The sequence below is a fragment of the Arachis hypogaea genome, chromosome 11 (genome assembly GCF_003086295.3).
Source record: "Arachis hypogaea cultivar Tifrunner chromosome 11, arahy.Tifrunner.gnm2.J5K5, whole genome shotgun sequence".
Taxonomy (NCBI): domain Eukaryota; kingdom Viridiplantae; phylum Streptophyta; class Magnoliopsida; order Fabales; family Fabaceae; genus Arachis; species Arachis hypogaea.
The window spans coordinates 49,241,356-49,263,011 of record NC_092046.1 but is presented as its reverse complement, the minus strand read 5'-3'; the positions used below and the strand labels follow the sequence as shown (position 1 = coordinate 49,263,011).

The 21,656-nt window shown below is 34.2% G+C and overlaps 1 non-coding gene across 1 annotated transcript; it reads right to left on the bottom strand.

Moving 5' to 3' along the window:
- Window positions 1-21,223: 21,223 nt before the first annotated feature.
- Window positions 21,224-21,327, bottom strand: LOC112726086 (small nucleolar RNA R71). Its single transcript, XR_003165154.1, has one exon. It is a non-coding gene; the product is annotated as a small nucleolar RNA R71 (small nucleolar RNA).
- Window positions 21,328-21,656: the final 329 nt, after the last annotated feature.

The following is a 21,656-nucleotide window of genomic DNA, read 5'->3' as shown; positions in this document are numbered from 1 at the left end:
ATTTTAATTTCAATTAATGCAATTTATGTTTCCATGTTAATCCTTGCTTTCTTTAGTCGTTATTATTATTTCCTTGCCTTTGGTAGTTAGATTTTATTTTTAATGTAATTTAATATTATTTTATTTTTATGCACACCAAGTGTTTGATAAAATGCTTGGCTTAGTCTTTACCTAGTTTTTCTTCACTCTTGGCTTGGAATTGGATAATTTGGTGACTCTTGAGTCATTGATGTCCATTCTTGTTTGATATATTAGAGTAGTTAGTTGATTTAGTTTCCCTTGACTCTAAGCCTCTCATTAATAGAGTTGGCTAGGACTTAGGGATTGGAATCAACTATGCCTATTTGACTTATCCTCGATGTAGAGTTGACTAAGTAGGATTAACTCTTCATAATCATCATGTGTTTGTGGTCAATGGCTAGGATAGGTAACCTTAGCTCTCAATTACTTGCCAAGAGGTTTTCTGCATTTGAATTTCTCTTTTCTTGCTTTAATTGCTTTGATTTTTATTGCTTTGACTTTTAATTCTTTGCATGATCATTTACTTTCTTGCCATTTACATTACTTTCTCTCTCTTGCATTCTCAACCCCAAATCCCTCATAGCCAACAATTGAACACTTCGTTGTAATTCCTAGGTAGAATGACCTGGGAGTTTGAATACTCTTGGTTATTTGATTTGAATTGTGACTATTCTTTGATTTAAACTTTGATTGAGAGTTAATTGTTGGTCTAGACTATGCTATTAACAAAGTGATTCTTATTTTGATTAATTCTAGATCAACATAAATTCTCACATCAGTGTTCTTTTGTGGTTGAAAAGTTGCTTGCTGAGGTGGTTGTTGTTGAGATAACTAAAACTGGCAGTTATTAAAATTATTCTATTGAAAACTACCCTGAGAATTATTATTAAAATTCTATGGCCTCTGAGGTTGCTCTCTCCAGCCTAAACTTGGGTGATTTCTCCACCCCTGATTGAAGGTCTTGGAATATGGATCATTATTGGGGTTTCTAGGAGCATTCCCTATGTAGTTGACCTGTTCAGAAGAAAATTGAGCATAGTCATAATTCTCACCTTGAATGAAGCCACCATTCATGTCATATGGAGCCTCTTAAGGGGCATTCTGAGCACTAACAGCTAAAACCTGCATCCCACTCAAGTGTTGAGTAAGCATATTAATCTGTTGAGACATAACCTTATCCTGAGCAAGAATAGCATCCAAGGTCTCTACTTCCAAAACACTTTTCTTTTGAGGAATACCAGAGTTCACACGATTTCTATTAGAAGAGTAAAGATATTGGTTATTAGCAACCAACTCAATAAGCTCAGTAGTCTCTTCAGGCATTTTCTTCATGTGTAATGAACCACCTGCAGAATTATCTAAACTCATTTTGGACATTTTACATAGGCCCTCACAAAAGATCTCCAGCTGAGTCCATTTAGAAAACATGTCAGGGGGGCATTGCCTGGTTAGTAGCTTGTACCTCTCCTAGGCTTCATAGAGGGTCTCACCATCTCTCTGCCTGAAGGCCTGAACCTCCACCCTTAGCTTAGTCAGCTTCTGTAGTGGGTAGAATTTAGATAAAAATTCAGTGACTACCTTATCCCAAGTATCCAGGCTCTCCTTGGGCTGAGAATCTAGCCACAATTTTGCTCTATCCCTCACAGCAAATGGAAAGAGTATGAGCTTGTAAATCTCAGGATTCACTCCATTTATTTTCACAGTATCACAAATCTGCAATAAATTAGAAATAAATTAGTTTAGATCTTCCTGCGGGAGTCTGTGATACTAACAATTTTGTTGCACTAGAGTGACCAACTGAGGCTTCAACTCAAGGTTGTTTGCAGCTATAGGAGGCACCACAATACTTTTCCCATAGAAATTTGCATTGGGGGTAGTGTATGAGCCTAGCACTCTTCTAGGTTATTCATTCTCATTCAGATTTATCACATTGGCATTAACAACATAATTATGATCCATAGTGGACTCTGCAACTTCCCTTTCAAAGGTCTCACTTAGATTTTCACTAGCCTTGTAAAGTCTAGCTTGTTGCAAGCATCACCTCAAAGTCTTTTCAGGTTCAGGATCAAAATATATAAGAGGTTCCTTGTCCATGTTTTTGCTCATAAATAGACAGAAAACAAGAAAAGTGGGATTCTCTACGTCAGAGTGTAGAGAATTTCCTGTGAGGTAACCTATGTAAAGAAATAAAATAGGACACTAAACAATTTAAAGCAAAAGAAATTCAAAAACTATAATTAAGACTAAGCTAAAATTTTTGAATTTTGTAAAAAAAATTCAAGCAGGAAAATTAAAATAAAAATAACTAGGTAACACCAAACTTAATTTCATAAATTAAGGAAAATAATAGCACTTAATTTTCAAAAATTATACAGCAAAATTAAATAAAATTAAAGCTAAAATGCCTAATCTAAGAAATCAAACAACTAATAGTTGTCAATCACAGTCAATCCCCGGCAACGGCGCCAAAAACTTGGTGTGGAATTTGAATACTACAAACTAACCAGCAAGTGTACTGGGTCGTACCAAGTAGTACCTCAAGTGAATGAGGGTCAATCCCACGAGGGTTGATAGACTAAGCAACAATGATTGCGTGATTTACTTAGTTAGACAAACAGAAAAGAGTGGTTGGGTCTCAATTGCATCAAATAGTAATTCAGAGAATTAAATAAGCAAACAGTAAACAGGTTGTGGAATATATGAGTAAAACAATTAAGGTTTCAGAAATATTTATTTTCCGGATTAACTTTTCTTACCAACTATTTTAATCAAGCAAGATTCAATTCATGGAAAACTATATGTGACTAGACCCTAATTCCTTAGACCTTTTTAGTCTCCTCTAATCTTCATCAACCGCCAATTCCTTGGTCACTTGATTCCAATGGAGGGTTAAGTTTAAATCTTGCTTATATGACACAGAAATCTTAATCATCCAAATATAAGAGGATTATATGTCACATATCCCGTTAACTCCAGATAATTAGAAATTTAGGAGAAATTGTTTTCAAGCTGTTGTTCAAGCAAAGAGCTTTTCCAAGTTTTACAAGAACTCAATTAGAACAAGGGTCATACTTCCGTTCCACCCAGATTCATAAGATAAAGAATGAAAATAATTCTTGAAATTGAAATCAATACATGAATTAAAATAGAATAGTAATAGTATTAATCCATAGAATAAACAGAGCTCCTAACCTTCACAGTGGAGGTTTAGTTGCTCATGGTTCAGAGAGAAAACTAGGGTTCTGAAAAACTGTAAAGTGCGGAATGAAGTAAGAGAGAAGAGTGAAGCCCGAAGGGTTGATTCTTTTCTCTTTTATATCTAATCCTAATTAATGTAACATATATTTTCTAAAACTAAATAATATCTTTTCCTAATTATAATTAAAATAAATGTTTTAATCCAAATTGAATGAGATCTTCGTAGCTTTCCTTGAGGAGCGTGGGGACCATTGGGTGTTATAAGGCTGGCACCTAACTTTACAATTGTGAAGTTAGGCGTGAAGGGGGTAGCATGCACTTAACGTGTAACTCTTCCTTTGGCGCTTAACTTGGAAAATCCCAAGTTAGGCGCCACCATGGCCAAGTAAACCGAAGAAGAAGTGCATACTATTTTACATCGTTGGAAAGCTCTAAAAGTTAGCTTTCCAATGCCACTAGAATCACGTCAATTGGACCTCTAGTAAGTACTAACTCTAAAAGATGTTAATTTAAATTTAAAAAGTACAAGGAGAAGATAAAATAAGCTAAGGAGTGTTAAAATCCACTTTGGGCCCACTTTGGTCATGTGCTTCGGTCAAGCCTGGCATTCAACTTGGGATATGGGTGTTGAACATCCATTATAAGGGTGAGCTCACTGTCCTCTTTTCCCTGGCCGGCGTTGAACGCCAGTTTTGGGCAAAGAAACAAAACAAAGAAAGAAATCTAAGATAAAGATCAAAGGTTGCAAAGCTCTGAGTATCAATGGTTAAAGAACCCAGTTATGTGTTTATGGTGTGATTATTCAAGGATAGGGCTCGGACAATTAGATCTGAGGGGTGCCTTATCACCCGGTAACTTGGACCAATATTCATAGTTTGCTTTGAACTTAAAAAGGTAGAGATAGTACTTTTATTGTGGTAGACAAGCTTAGTAAAATGGCTCACTTCATTGCATGCCATAAAACTGATGATGCAACAAACATTGCTGATATATTCTTCAAAGAAGTCAATGTGCTTGTATAGTGTTCCCCAAACTATTATTTTTTATCATGATGTAAATTTTTTTAGTCATTTTTGGAAAGTGATGTAGAATAAGTTGGGAACAAAATTATTATACTTTACTGCTAGGTGAGTAGAGGAGATGACTCATTCCAAGTGCTTAAGAAGATCAATGATAATGCCTACAAGATTGACCTACTAGGTGAGTATAATGTCTCAAGTACTTTCAATGTTTTTAATCTTTCTCTTTTTGATATGGATACAAATTCGATGGCAAATTTCTTTTAGAAAAGAGGGAATGATATATGCTCGGAACGGAGGATAATCTAGACATCCTAAGGAAAAAAGGCAGAATGAAAATTTTACATTTTCAAAAGGTCCTATCAGTAGCTAGAGCACATGCAAAGAAATTCAAAAATTTTTTTGAGAATTTGACCGCACTCATACATGAGAAAATACATGAATTATTAACCAAAAAAAAAAAGGAACATGACTTATTGAGTTAAGTTAGGATAGCTAAAAGTTCAATAGTACTTTTCAAATTCAGTGAAAAGTATGAATTTAATATTAATTTTTAAAATTATTTAGTCCATATTTAAACAAATTTAACATTAATTTTGAGTAGTATATGGTTAAAAGATGCTTTGCATACTCAAAAATCAATTTTGAGCCCACCTAAAACCTAAAGTGCACCTTTATGTTAATAAATTTGTTGTTCACAAAAAGAGTAGATCTAAAAATAACATTATTAAAAACCAAGAGAAAAAAAAAGTGAAAGTCTTAATTGTTGAAAGCAATGGAAAACAAACCTCATGAAAATAATAAAATATCAATGGATTTGATCGTAGACTTTTATTTCTTAAGGTTTGATTTTAAATCACATTCTTTTATTATTATTCCTACAATATAGAAAATACTGAGATATAACTTATACACTCAAACCTAATTTTATGGATATGTATTATTGTTGAATTGAAACGTTGGTTCACGGCAACTGCAATGGCAAAATATAATTATCTTATACATATGAAAAAATGTTTTGGGAATTATTATAGGATAATCAACAATATTATTATTTCTTTTCATTTTATTTCAGTAATAAATCATACTATCTTCATTGAAGAACAAGTGTCTTTTAAATTTTTAGTACTTATTCAAATTGTAAGGTTACAAAATGTTTTGCTTTACCTAAATTATTCTACTTGTTAAATTTTAAAATTGTAAGTTAATAATAGAGATAAATAACAAAATGATAATATTGACAAAACCTATTTAGTACCGACTTAAAACTTCAAAAAATATAATAGTTCACCATGTCGAAAGTATTTTGTCTAGAAAAATATTCTGCCAAAATTAATACTGGCTTCTAATTCTTACTTGAAGTAGGACATACTTATAAGTTAAAAATGAATAGAAATAACTATTTTCTCAGTTTTGGAAGTTAAAAAAAATAAAACCTTTACAAAAAGAAAAAGAAATGAATTAAAATTAGACATACATATATTAAAGAGTCATTCAAGACTTTTTCCACTAGAAATTAAAGTAAGAAGAAACCGATACATTCACTAAATTAAATGAGTCAGTGTGTTAAGCACTAATAGCACTCTGAGAAATTAAACAACACTACTACTTATCACAACAATAAAAGCCAGAAAAACATGCAAATAATAATAAAGAAGCTAATAAATTGATCAAGATTCAAAGGGAGCTATTTAGTTAATTAGGAGCATTGGAAGTCAGAGGGTCGAGTCTTCTCGCAAGCATTAAGGAGCAAGCTAAGTGAAATTGGGATATTAAGGTCAATTCCAAGAATGTTAGCTTTGATCGCTGTGCAAAGGCAAACCGCCACTTCGAGGTCAATGAGTCCATCTAGCACTGAGCAACATGGATGGTCCGGCGGCGAACCCACCACAGCACCGATGGGTCCATTAAGAATCTTGGCACATACTCCAAGCTTCAATGCATCTCTTGGACATCCCTTATTATTGTTAGGGTTTGGGAAAGGGAAAAATGAGTTAGGGTTTTTAGGTTGAGTAGGGTGTGAACAAGTGTAGCATCCACTTGCTAGTGCAAAGAAGAGCAAGTTGATGGAGACAAAGAGAGCAAGAGAACTTGAAGATCTAGGAAAATCCATCTTTAGCAATAAAAAAAATCCAATGTGCGCTAATTACTGCTTAGTGAAAAATTAGTGTGAAATGTAAAGTGATTAGTAATGCGGTTATATAGTGTTGAAGCTGATTAATTAAGTGTGGTTCCCTTTTGGCCCGTGATTAATTAAAGAATGTTTGTCCCCGGTTTTTGTGTCTGAAACAATATTTGATCATGTGAACTGACTGGGATGGCATTGAGTTTAGCTGGCACTTCTTAAAATAATGGAAAGGGTTTTTCACTTTTCAATACTGTTAATTATTAAGTATTCAAAAGACATGCATGTTTTCCCTCGCTCACTCTCTTATTTCTTTATATGGATAGATTATGATGATCATATTTATATAACCAGCATGGGATTAGTTATTTATGTGATATTTTTTTTAATAGATCAAGTGTCATGCTCAAAATATGAAGAGTGAATAACAAACTTCATACAAAAGATCAACTACAACTAAATACCTTCCAATACCGTAACTACCACATCAAATGAGCATAAAACAAAATTTTCATTTCTACCCTTAATCAAATACATTTCAATACTACAACTACCATAATTAATAATATCTTAGATAATCGGGTGACACAAATGTATTAGTGTCTTAATCAAAAATAAACTCGAGTCAAATCTGACACCCCAAAATATCAGCTTTTTGTCGCGTTTAATTTTTGAAGCACGTTGAAAAGCTCGAAAAAGCGTAGTTATAAGTTTTCGTCATGCTTTTTGAGCTATTGGTACACTTTTGAAAAGGTCAGATCCGCAAGCGTGCTGGTTGCTCTATTACCACGCTTTTATCGGTTTATTGGCACGCTTTATTTTTTGTCACACTTTCATCTATTGGCACGCTTAAAAACGTTGTCATATATATAACTTTATAGCCACGCTTTTAAAGTGTGCCGTGTAAGACCCGAAATTTTTGAAAAATGTTATTATGAGCCGATTTCAAATTTTATGTATTTATTAGAGATTTTATTTTCAAAAATTTTTTCATTGAAAATAATTAAATCAGATTTTGATAATTAAAAATAGAAATTTTACTTAATTTCATAATTATTGAATAATTTTCTATATTCAAATTGTAAAGCTTAATAGTTGCTAAAGAATAAGAATTTTATATGATTTAGTTTAAATAATTGAGATTTTAGAATTTAATACTTTGATTTTTATAAGTAAAAAATTAATTATATTATCCCTAATTTTAAATTAAAATTTTTAATTAAAAGCCAATTAGTAAATTGATAATCAAATAATATTTTCAAAGTAATTTTGATGGATTAAATTAGATTTTAAAATTGTTACTATATAACCTAATTTGATTTAGAATTTACCAAACTCTAATTTACTCAAAAATTCATAATTTAACATTTTGTCCTAAATTCTATTCTAATCCTACAAATAAAACACAAAACCTTAACTTTTCTTTTTTTTTTTTAACTCTAATCCTACAAATAAAACACAAAACCTTAACTTTTCTTTTTTTTTTAAAAAAGAAAGAAATAAAAAAAAGAAAGAGAAGAATAGAGAGGGTGACACGGAAACAGGTAAGAAAGAAAGAAAGAAAAGGGGGGAAAAGAGATAGCAAAGGAAAAGATATGGAGATTGAGCGAGTGAGGGAACGGAGGAGAGCCGAGAAGAAGAGGAGGAGACGCTGCGTTCTGCTCTGTCGACGTCTTCGCGGAGGTCCTTACTGGTGTCGTCTTCATCGCGAGCGTGTCACTACCAGTTGCGCCGCCCCCACCGAGCCGATGAACTAGCCAAGCCTCGCTGCCGTCCAGCTCGCGTTGCCTCCGTACTGCCAAGCCACTGTCTTCGAGGGTTCGCGCCAACACCAGGACCCCCGAGTTGCTTCGTCGCCGAGCCTCTATGGTCGCCGCCGTTGAGTTTCTAGGAAGAGGGAGATTGGGAAGAGAGAGGGAGTTTGCATCCAATGCCACCGTTGGAGGGCAAAACCATCGTGGAGGAGGGTTGAGCCTGTCACTACCGTGCCTCCACTGTCGCAGATCCGTCACCATCTCCACCGCCTTCACTGTCGCTGATGTTGTCCTCTTTCGTTGTGAGCTTCTTCTCCTTCCGTTCAAGGAGCTGTGCTCCATCGCCGTTTTGTCATCGTTGAACCACTCTTCTGCTACTTGGTTCAGTTTAGTTGCGGTAAGCTTTTCGTTATAAAAAGTTTTTTTTCACTGTTTTATTATCTTAGCTGAGGTTTTGGCGGCATTAATTGCTATAAGATTGAGTTTTGGTTATTATATGTTTCGACTAGAGTTGCTGTGGTTGCTGCAGAAGTGGTTTGGAATTGAGGTTGCGGCTGCTGAGGTTACAAGCTGAGAGGAAGGGGTTTTGATGCAATGTATAACTTTGTGGTTTTTGTGATTATGTTTGTCTTGTGGATGTGGTTATTTGAGTGATGTGCGATTGTTGATGAGAAATTGGTTTGTAAAGTTATTTAGTTGAATATGATGAAAAGTGATTTTTCTTGGTTTTGGAGTTAATTTAATAATATAGAAGATTCGACTTTGGAAATGATTTGAGATATGAAAATGAATTGATTTTGGAAGCGGTTTGATTTCGAATTAGTTTGATTTTATAAGTGATTGAATATTGGAGGTAATTTGATTTTGAAAAAGATTTATTAGTGGAATTGATTCGATTTGAAAATAATTTGATATTTGAACTAGTTGGATTTTGGAAAATGATTGAGATTTGGAAATGATTGAGAAGCGTTTGAGGAATGTTTGGATGGGACCTGAAAAGGGTGGTAGAGTCTGAGTTTTAGAGAAGATGCTGTCGAAATTTTTATAAAAATTAGAAAGCTTCGCTTGAAGTAATTATTTAAAAAGATTTGATTTTAAGGATTATATGTTTTAAGTTTGATTTATTTATAAAAGAATGATTGAATTGGGATTATTGCTGAACGGAATGGGAGGATGGCTAATGATGATTGAATTTTGAATGAAGGATGATGAGGATTCATTTTAATGTATGTTTTTTGGAATGAATTTGGAAATGAGATATGAATTGATGATGAAAAGGAATTAAAAGTAAATGAGACTTTCAAAATTGAGACAAATTGTTGACCCTCTCTGTATGTACGATGTGACCAGAAACTTTAACTCTTCGGATTCCCCCATGGACATGCATATATATATGAATTTGAGCTTGGGGCTTTGTCTCTTCCCATGGATGAGCTTGAAATTTTTCCCATGGATATTATTAAGTGTGGGAATGCGCGTACAAAGGGACTGTCTAATGGTTAGCTACCAGGACATGTCGGGTTGACTGTATAACTAACAGATGAGCTTATTAGCCATAGGACAGACATGCATCATATGCATTTGCATGATTTGTTTGAGTTTGAATTTGTTTTGGTTTACCTAATTGTTTAACTGTTATTAATTGCTATTTGAGCTATTTGCTGTAACTGCTATATATACTTGTGTTTTTCTTGTTAGTTTTGTTTGTATTTGTTATGGTGTGGTACTTTTGTTGATTAAGTATCGATGCTGAATTGATGATAGTGTTGATTGATTCCGTGGTTGATTTCTGATTAAGATTTAGTAGAGTATGAAATATCAAGCTGGTTCAGCAAACACTTAATGAACCTAGGTTTGGAACAGGTTGATCATTCATACTGATAGAAAACTTTTAAGATTCTTTTATAAGGAAAGTGAGTTCGGATTTTTTGGATTATTAACTAGTTTCTTTTAAAGAGGTTTTGGATTTTCGGGTGGTTAAATCGTTGGTTTTTAAAAGATTCATAAGACAACGATAATCACTAAGTTTGAAAAGTAGTTTTCTTATTAAATATCTTTTAATGACAATTCTGAAACTCCGTGGTGAGACCGTCTGGTTAGGTTCTCACCTCTCTACAACTTTATCTTTTCAGGAGACGGATGAAGAGGCTTACGAAGGGTTTTATTGTGTTTCGCTTATTCGATGTTGTTGTTTTAGTTTTTATTTATTAATCCATCGCCATCAATATTATATTTTGTAAGAGGGATAAGAATTGTTTGTGTTGTATGTATATTATGTTCATAAGTTACATATGTAAGAACTTTTGTATATATGTGTATGCTTGTTTGTTTTAAAGATATAGCATTTTTCCAGCTTTTCAAAGAAAACAGCAATACGGTTTCGAGTCAAAAGCTCCTATTTTATTATTAAGTATATGAAGTCGTTGTAATACTTCTTGCTATCAGAATGGTGCAACTGGAAGCGTGATATTCTGATAGTGAAGATGTTACATGTCGAAAAATACACATATAGCCACACTTTAAAAACGTGCTCATTGGGTTTGGTTTTGGCTACGCTTCAAAAGTGTGCCAATAGAAAAAGATATGACTAGGCTTAATAAGCGTGACTGTTGATGACTACAAGAAGTTATGGTTACACTTAAAAAACGTGCCAATAACTGAGAATATGGCTATGCTTTTAAAGTATGTCAACTTCTATGTTATGGTCATATTTATTAAGCGTGGTTGCTGAGTATTAGTGTACAATATGGCCACGCTTTTTAAGTGTGGCAATAAGTTAGTTCAAAAAAATTGTTGGATTTTTTGAAATTTTAATATAGTATTGGAGTGTCAATATTTCTCATTGGAATTTTTTTAAGCAAAAAATTAAGATTATGATTATTATGAGAAATTTTTGTTCGCAGCAATTTTTGATATTTTGTTCATTATTTGATTAGCATAAATATTAAATTATCCTTAATAAAAAAATTTATTAATTTGTTTATTATTTTTTTTATTATTTCTAGAAAAATATAGATTTAAATTGTATTAAATCATGTATGTAAAGTTTTGATAAATATAAATGTAAATTATATATTTTTTGTATGTAAAATTTTTATAAATATAAGTATAAATTATTGCTGATTAAATACTGATAATATTTTCAGGCTGCCATGTCTATTATTATTATTATTATTATTATTATTATTATTATTATTATTATATGAGTTCGTGGAAATTAACATAGTTAAGCACTCCCGAGAACTTCAATAGCCATTTATCATGATGATGCGCGAAAAAAACAGTTTGTGCATGATGATCTCATTCCCAATATCTAGAGAAAACTTTGTTCTCCTTTTATTTTGAGTTCGATACTTTGTTTAATTTTTTAAGAAAAAAAATCTATATATAGTGATACGTATTGAAAAGTTTGGTTATAATGAAAAAATTTGTTATTCTTCTACCAAAAATTTAATCAGTTTGATATAAAAGTTTGATTATTTTATATTTGGATATTTTATTAAAAAAATATGTAATATATATGATGGCTGATTTCAATTGTTTATTAGAAAATCGTTATTATTTTCATTTATTAAAAAAATAAATATTAGATTTATGATTTAAAATTTAATGGTCTAAGTGTTAACTCGCGGTCATTCTCAATTGACGTAATTGACCACCACAAGTCCACATTTTGGAATTTGGAAAGTATGATACAGTAGTGTTTTGGACCATTTTTTTTTTTGTATATGTGATGCCAATAAATAAATAAATAACTTATTCTATCATTCTTATATTTTGATATAATTTTTATTTTGAACTTATTTAAAAATTTAAAACTATTATACTTTTTAATGTGCAAATTAAATAATGCATGTTCACACAAAGGATGCATAAAAAAACCTACTAAGATATATATAATCAATCAAATCGGCTCGTAATATCTGTTTGTCTCATTCTCACGGATCTTTCAGTTTTGCCATTTCTATTGTATATTTTATTGCAAGGTTATCAGTTTTTGGATCTGTATTTGAAGGGGAAACAGAAAAGAAATGGGACACCTGCAAACCAATGGGCCGAACAATTACATAAAATAATGGATGAAATATTTTTTCTACGTTGGAAAACTAAAGAAGTTTTAAAAGTAATTAATTTAGAGATAATACTAAGGTAAAGAGTGAAGTATTGGTGAAGAGTAAAGATTGTTTTGTTTAGGATAGAAAAAAAAGTCTAATAGAGAGGTAGTTAAGAATAACCACAAAAATAATTAAAAAATTATTATTAATGTGACGCAAAATATAATTTGTGACATAATAAATCATTTATTAAAAAGTTTTTTAGCGATAAAATTGATAGTAAAAATTCTATTATATCTATTATATATTATTAATTTTATAATTAAAATGTACCACAAGTTATTCTTTTATTGCAATTAAGATCAAATCTTTTATACTAAAATTAAAGAATTTTATCCTCTTCTCTCTTCTTTTTTTTTATCTCTCTCATTCTTTTACCGTACCTACTCTATTATCTTAATACAAGAATTTGATAAATTAGCGATGAATTTTTGCGAGAAATATTTTTTACCACTAATCCGTCACTAACTTGCGAGAAATTAGTGACGCACTAATGACAAAATTAACAAGCGGTCACAAAATATTCGAACTTGAAAACAGCGACTGATTAGCGATAGATTCACGAGTTAGTTTGTTTCTCGCAAATTGACTTTCGTAGCTAAAAAAAGAGCGGAGAAAATTTTCTCGCTAATTTGTCACAAATTAATTAGCGAGTGACAATGTTCTACCAAATTAGTCACTAATTAGGGGTTCAATCGAATAAAAGTAAAATAGCAAGAGATATTATAGTCACTATTCCGTCGCAAGTGTTTGATATACAATTAGCGAGAAACAACTGACACACTAGTTTGTCACTAATAAATAAACTTTTCGCGAAAAGGCTAATTAGTGAGGAACAATGTTACTAGCTAATCCATCACAAAGACTTGAAATGCATTTTGTGATGGACAATTTCCTAGCTAATTTGTCACCAAAGTTTTTTATTTTTAGCGAGCAACTAGTTTCTCGCTAATTTGTCGCATAATATTGTAAAATTCAAAATTAAGGTAGCGACAGAAAACAGTCGTCGCTAACTTGTCACGACGGATAAATCATTCATCTAGGAAAGTGTTCCTTGCTAATTAGTCGCTAAGGTGAAAATATGGATTTGAGCGCTTAGGACTTAAGTAGCGAGAAATTTGCAACTGTTTAACAACTGATACACTTCGTTTGCTAATTTCAAGTCGCTGATTAGCAGGCAAAATACATTTGTCACTAAGTTGTCGTAAGTTTAATTTAGCGAGCAACTTGGTAATTGCAATCTTGTCGCAAAGTAAAAGCTATATCCTACCTATTTTGTAGCAAATTACTCGCTAATCTAGTTGAAAATCCGTCGCAGAGTTATAACAAATCCAAAGCTAACCGAAAAAATGTTAGAAGTAACTGGTCGCAATTGAGTCACTAATCAAAAGCTTATTTAGTGAGGAATTAGCGACTGCTTAACAGCTGATAGACTTTCCTCACTTATTTCATGTTGCTACTAATTTGTGAGGAAAAACGTTAGTCCTTATTCTGTCCTTATTTCATATTGCTACTAATCGCTAACCTCTATATAAAAGTTCATGAAATGTTTGAAGCAAATTTGCCAAACACGATAATATAATTTGTCACAATTTTTTCACTAATCTAAAGCTATTTTTAACAAGAGAATAATTAAAGTCCCAAAGTCGTGTATATTTGACTCTAAAATCAAACTCGTAAATATGCAAGCATGATAGAAGGAAATCGTCGGTTTAGAATTTTCACAAAAATAATATCGTTGAAGTATAGATCCAAACCGGCAATCAACCCTTAATCAAAGTTTAATTTGTTTGTCACAAGTGAAAACCAATAAAAATCAAGAGTGTTTAAACCTCGGGTCGTCTTTCAAGGAATTGTAGGAAAGTGTGTGTATTATTGGTTATGTGGTATTTTTGGGGTTTTTTAGATTGATGAGCAAGAAAGTAAAGCTAACAACTAAGAAAGGTCTTAACAAGGATTCAGAATTGGAGGTAAGTGTAATTTGCTCTCACTTAGTTATCCTCTAAGAATTGAAGGAAAGTCAAGTGAGCAAAATTGACTCTAGTCCACAAGTCCTAATCAAATTCTAATGAAAGATTAACTTTAGTAGAATTCAAGCCTACTAGCAACCTTCAATTACCAATCAACAAGAGATTTTGACAATTCAAGAGTCTCCAAGTTACCAACCCAAGCCAAGAGTATAAAAATCTATTCTAAAACCGAAGGAGACATTTCATAAACACTTAACATGCATAAAAGTGAAATATAGTAAATTGCAAGGATCAGCTACAACTACCAAAACAAGAAGGTAACAATAACCAATCAAATAAATAACATTAAACATGAAATACCTCAAATTACATTAATAGGAAATCAAAATCAACAAGAGTTCATAAACATGAAAGTAACAAAATAAAGGAAATAGCAAGTAACACCAAGAGAACAAAGACGTAATAACAAGAACTTGCAAATAAAACTAAATCAAAACAAGTAAAAACCTAAATCTAATAGAGATTTCACTAATCTACCCTAAATTTTAGAGAGAAGAGAGAGCTTATCTCTCTAGAAAAATGACCTAAAACATCTTCTAAACTAAACCTAATTGCTCTCCCGCTTGTCCTCTCTTGAATTTGGCCTCAAATACTTCAGAAATAAGTTAGATTTGGGCTTAAAGAGATCCAGAAATCGCAAGCCATGTGTTCTTTAAGTGAGTCACGTGCTTCGTGTCACATGTACGCCCAATGTCATGCGTACGTGCAACATGGCGAAATCTCAGGTCATGCGTACGCGGAAGGCATGCGTATGCGCAACTGGGTGAAATTCCAAAACTTCATTTCTTCATGAATTCTCTACATTTACATGCTTTTTCTTCATTTTTTTCAATCCAATCTTTGCCTTCTAAGCCTGAAATCACTAAACAAATACATCAAGGCATCAAATAGAACTAAAGTTAATTAAAATTGGCAAATTAAGGGCCTAAAAAACATGTTTTCAATCTTAAGCATAAATTAGGAGAAATTCACAAAACTATGCTATTTCATTGAATGAATGTAGGAAAAGTTGATAAAATTCACCAAATTCGATACAAGACAAACCATAAAATTGTGGTTTATCAAAGCCTAAGTGACTTAGCTCGATTAAACAGAAAAAAATAGCGAATTAAGCTGGCTGACTTCTCGGCCAAACAGATGCCTTTTTTTTTAAATAAGCTAGTTGTTCATACCCTGGACCGAGCTGTTAGGTCCGGGTTGGACGAAGACAAAGCGACCGACCTCCTGTAAGGTTGGTCGTCACCGACCTCTCCTTAAAAGAGGTCGGCCAAATCACCAGAGAGGCCCAAGCAGGCCCAAAACAAACGATCACCGCTCACCAGAAGGCAGTTGACCAAAAGATAAGGATCTTCTCCACAAAAGATAAGATAAGATAACCATCTTACCTCAAAGGAAGATCATCAAGCATTACTATAAGTACACTGGAGCACCCAGGTATAACTCATACTCCAATTCTACCAAAAACCTGCCTAAAGCCCGTACTGACTTAAGCATCGAAGTCTCTTGCAGGTACCACCCCCCTCCGGTGAACAAGGACCCGTAGCGCCTCCAGCATCAACAAGTCAGACACGGCAGCCCAATCCAGATCTCAAGATCTCATCCGAGATCGACCTCCCTGTTTCAGGTAACCCTCGGAACACTGGGGCCGTTGCCGAGGAACCTGGAAGTCATCCCATCGCTATGGCAAACAACCCTACCAATGACCTCAACTCGAGATTAGAAGAAGGAACGCCACTCAAGAACACAAATGCCACACCAAACTCCCCAAAGGATAATCCAAGGGAGACAAACAGACTCAGAATACAGAAATCCTAGATGCCATTCGTGAACAGCAGGATCGCCTCAAACAGCTCGAACAAGAAGCCGAACGTCAACGCAAAGCCGAGCGAGATCTACAAGATGGCGTCGAGAGCTGGAAGATAAACTCCTAAAGCTCAAAGCTGACCTCAAAACTAAAGCCGCTCGGTCCAACCGCGAAGATAGTCCCCACAAAGATCAAGACCCATTCACAAAAGAAATCATGAAGGCTAAAATCCCAAAGGACTTCAAAGCCCCTGACATGACCCTATATGATGGTACGTCTGACCCAAGTCATCACCTCAGCAACTTCAGAAGTTGGATGTTCCTCACGGACGCATCAGACGCAACCCGTTGCAAAGCTTTTCCAACCACCTTAACTAAAACGGCGATAACGTGGTTTGACAGCTTGCCACCAAGGTCGATCACAAGCTTTGATGATCTTGCTAAAAAGTTCTTAGCCAGGTTCTCCATCCAAAAAGATAAAACAAAGCACGCTCTGAGTTTGCTAGGAATTAAACAAGGAGATCGGAAAAGCCTCTGCAATTCATGGAAAGATTCAATAAAGCATGCCTTGACATACAAAACCTTCCTACAGAAGCAGCAATTTTGGGACTTATCAACGGACTACGGGAAGGACCCTTTAGCCACTCTATATCCAAAAAACACCCAACATCTCTAAATGAGGTACAAGAACGGGCGAAAAAATACATCAATATGGAAGAGAACTCCCGACTAGGAGAAGCCTCAAAAACCGGACTCTTCTACCCACCTCGGGACAAGGATAAAGAGTCCAGGAAAAAAAGAAGACCAACCTACTGAGAAACCCAGAAAGTACCACAATTACACCCCTCTTCGGGTGTCCCTTGTAGATATTTACCAAGAGATAAGCAACATTGAGAAGATCCCACCCACTCGCTCGATTAAACACAAGAGAGGAGGAAGTCGGACAGAGTATTGCGAATACCACCGGATCTACGGGCATCCACTAATGAGTGTGATGAGCGGATAATTTATACGCTTTTTGACATTGTTTTTAGTATGTTTTTAGTAGGATCTAGTTACTTTTAGGGATATTTTTAATAGATTTTGTGTTAAATTCACATTTCTGGACTTTACTATGAGTTTGTGTGTTTTTCTGTGATTTCAGGTATTTTCTGGCTGAAATTGAGGGACTTGAGCAAAAATCAGATTCAGAGGTTGAAAAAGGACTGCTGATGCTGTTGGATTCTGACCTCCCTGCACTCAAAGTGGATTTTCTGGAGCTACAGAACTCGAAATGGCGTTCTTCCAATTGCGTTGGAAAGTAGACATCCAGGGCTTTCCAGAAATATATAATAGTCCATACTTTGGCCAAGAATTGACGACGTAAACTGGCGTTCAACGCCAGCTTTCTACCCAAATCTGGCGTCCAGCGCCAGAAAAGGATCCAAAACCAGAGTTGAACGCCCAAACTGGCACAAAAACTGGCGTTCAACTCCACAAATGGCCTCTGCACGTGCAACACTTAAGCTCAGCCCAAACACACACCAAGTGGGCCCCGGAAGTGGATTTATGCATCAAATACTTACTCATGTAAACCCTAGTAGCTAGTTTATTATAAATAGGACCTCTTACTATTGTATTTGACATCTTTGGACGCCTGGTTCTTAGATCAGAGGGGCTGGCCTCTCGGCCATGCCTGGACCTTTCACTTATGTATTTTTAACGGTAGAGTTTCTACACTCCATAGATTAAGGTGTGGAGCTCTGCTGTTCCTCAAAGATTAATGCAAGTACTACTATTTTCTATTCAATTCATCTTATTTCGCTTCTAAGATATCCATTCGCACCCAAGAACGTGATGAAGGTGATGATTATGTGTGACGCTCATCATCCTTCTCCCTTATGAACGCGTGCCTGACAAACACTTCTGTTCTACATGAATTAAGCTAGAATGAGTATCTCTTAGATCTCCTAACCAGAATCTTCGTGGCGTAAGCTAGAATGATGGCGGCATTCAAGAGAATCCGGAAGGTCTAAACCTTGTCTGTGGTATTCTGAGTAGGATTCAATGATTGAATGACTGTGACGAGCTTCAAACTCGCGATTGCAGGGCGTTAGTGACAGACGCAAAAGGATAGTAAATCCTATTCCAGCATGATCGAGAACCAACAGATGAATAGCCGTGCTGTGACAGGGTGCGTGAGCAGATTATTCACTGAGAGGATAAGATGAAGCCATTGGCAAGGGTGATGCCTCCAGACGATTAGCCGTGCCGTGACAGGGCATTGGATCATTTTCCCGAGAGATGACCGAAAGTAGCCATTGACAGTGGTGATGTATCACATAAAGCCAGCCATGGAAAGGAGTAAGACTGATTGGATGAAGATAGCAGGAAAGCAGAGGTTCAGAGGAACGAAAAGCATCTCCATTCGCTTATCTGAAATTCCTACCAATGACTTACATAAGTGTCTCTATCCCTATTTTATTATATTAAATTCAAAAACCACATAACTGTTTTATATCCGCCTGACTGAGATTTACAAGGTGACCATAGCTTGCTTCATACCAACAATCTCCGTGGGATTCGACCCTTACTCACGTAAGGTATTACTTGGACGACCCAGTGCACTTGCTGGTTAGTTGTATCGAAGTTGTGACAGACTGTAAAACTAGATCAGAGTATCTGGCCTAAGAAGCCATTACCAGAGATCACAATTTCGTGCACCAAGTTTTTGGCGCCGTTGCCGGGGATTGTTTGAGTTTGGACAACTGACGATTCATCCTGTTGCTCAGATTAGGTAATTTTCTTTTTGTTTTGTTTTCAAAAATCTTTCAAAAAATATTTTCCTTTGTTTTCGAAAAAAAAAATTTACTAAAAATAATGTTTTCAAAAATAAATTATTCTATGGCTTCAAAATTTTTAAGAATGAATTCTAATGTTTCATGAAGCATGCTGAAGCCTATCTGGCTGTAAAGCCATACCCAAACTGCTTTGGGATTGGCTAATCACTTCAGTGGAGTCATGCCCAATCCTTTTGGATTGGGTATGTTAGGCTTGTCATGTCTGAATTACACTCATATTTTTATTAAAGCTTGGCTGGCTATTAAGCCATGCCTGACCCTTTGATTGGAGCTTTAAGACTAACATGGCAAGATTCCTGGAATTCATATTAAAAATTTTGAAATCCTTATTCTTACTTCTCACAATAATTTTCGAAAAAATTAAAAGAAAATCCAAAAAAATTAGAAAATCATAAAAATAAAAAATATTTTGTGTTTCTTGTTTGAGTCTTGAGTCATGTTATAAGTTTGGTGTCAATTGCATATGCATCTTGCATTTTTTCGAAAATATCATGCATTCATAGTGTTCTTCATGATCTTCAAGTTGTTCTTGGTAAGTCTTCTTGTTTGATCTTGATGATTTTTTGTTTTGTGTCTTTTCATGTTTATCATATGCATTCTTGAATTCTTAGTGCGTAAGCATTAAAGAATTCTAAGTTTGGTGTCTTGCATGTTTTCTTTGCATTAAAAATTTTTCAAAAATATGTTCTTGATGTTCATCATGACATTCATAATGTTCTTGGTGTTCATCTTGACATTCATAGCATTCTTGCATGCATTCATTGTTTTGATCTAAAAATTTCATGCATTGCATCCTTTTAGTGTTTTTCTCTTGCATCATAAAAATTCAAAAATCAAAAAAATATCTTTCCCTTTTTCTCTCCTCAAATTCGAAAATTTGGATTGACTCTTTCAAAAATTTTTAAAATCAAATTGTTTCTCATGAGTCAAATCAAATTTTCAATTTGAAAATCTTATCTTTTTCAAAATCTTTTTCAAAAATCAAATCTTTTTCAAAATCCTTATTTATTTTCGAAAATTCCAAAAATATTTTTCAAAAATATTTTTCTTATTTTTATGCCAAATTTTCGAAAATAACATAATCAATTAATGTTTTGATTCAAAAATTTGAAGTTTGTTACTTGCTTGTTAAGAAAGATTCAAACTTTAAGTTCTAGAATCATATCTTGTGATTTCTTATGAATCAAGTCATTGATTGTGATTTTAAAAATCAAATCTTTTTCAAAACTAATTCCTATCATATCTTTTCAAAATATCTTCTTATCTTATCTTGTTCAAAAATATCTTTTCAAAATATCTTTTCTAACTTCCTAACTTCTTATCTTTTCAAAATTTGTTTCAACTAACTAACTAACTTTTTGTTTGTTTCTTAACTTTTTCAAAACTACCTAACTAACTCTCTCTCTCTCTAATTTTCGAAAATATCTCCCCTCTTTTTCAAAATTTCTTTTTAATTTATTAATTATTTTAATTTTTAAAATCTTAATTTTCGAAAGTTTCTAACATTTTTCAAAAACCATTTTTCAAAAATCACTAACTCTTTTTCAAAATAATTTTCGAAAATTATCCCTCCCCCATCCTATTCTATTTATTCATTCATATCCAAACATCTCATCTCACATCTCTTCCATCCGTACAGTTCTGTTTCTTCCTCTACATCACATTCTTTGTCTCCCCCTCTTTTCTTCCACTCACAAAGGGATCCCTATATTGTGGTATAAAGGATCTCTATTATTATTATTATTATTATTATTATTATTTTTCTGTGCCTTCTTCTTTGTCATATGAGCAGGAGCAAGGATAAGAACATTCTTGTGGAAGCAGATCAAGAACCTAAAAGGACTCTGAAGAGAAAATTAAGAGAAGCCAAAATACAACAATCCAGAGATAACCTTTCAGAAATTTTCGAACAGGAAGAGGAGATGGCAGCCGAAAATAATAATAATGTAAGGAAGATGCTTGGTGACTTCACTGCACCTAATTCCAATTTACATGGAAGAAGCATCTCCATTCCTGCCATTGGAGCAAACAACTTTGAGCTGAAACCTCAATTAGTTTCTCTGATGCAGCAGAACTGCAAGTTTCATGGACTTCCATCTGAAGATCCTTTTCAGTTTTTAACTGAATTCTTGCAGATATGTGATACTATTAAGACTAAAGGAGTAGATCCTGAAGTCTACAGGCTCATGCTTTTCCCTTTTGCTGTAAGAGACAGAGCTAGATTATGGTTGGATTCTCAACCTAAAGACAGCCTGAACTCTTGGGATAAGCTGGTCACGGGTTTCTTAGCCAAGTACTTTCCTCCTCAAAAGCTGAGCAAGCTCAGAGCTGATGTTCAAACCTTCAGACAGAAAGAAGGTGAATCCCTCTATGAAGCTTGGGAAAGATACAAACAGTTGACCAAAAAGTGTCCTTCTGACATGCTTTCAGAATGGACCATCCTGGATATATTCTATGATGGTTTATCTGAGCTATCAAAGATGTCACTGGACACTTCTGCAGGTGGATCCATTCACCTAAAGAAAACGCCTGCAGAAGCTCAAGAACTCATTGACATGGTTGCTAATAACCAGTTCATGTACACTACTGAAAGGAATCCTGTGAGTAATGGGACGCCTATGAAGAAGGGAGTTCTTGAGGTTGATACTCTGAATGCCATATTGGCTCAGAATAAAATATTGACTCAGCAAGTCAATATGATCTCTCAGAGTCTGAATGGAATGCAAGATGCATCCAACAGTACTCAAGAGG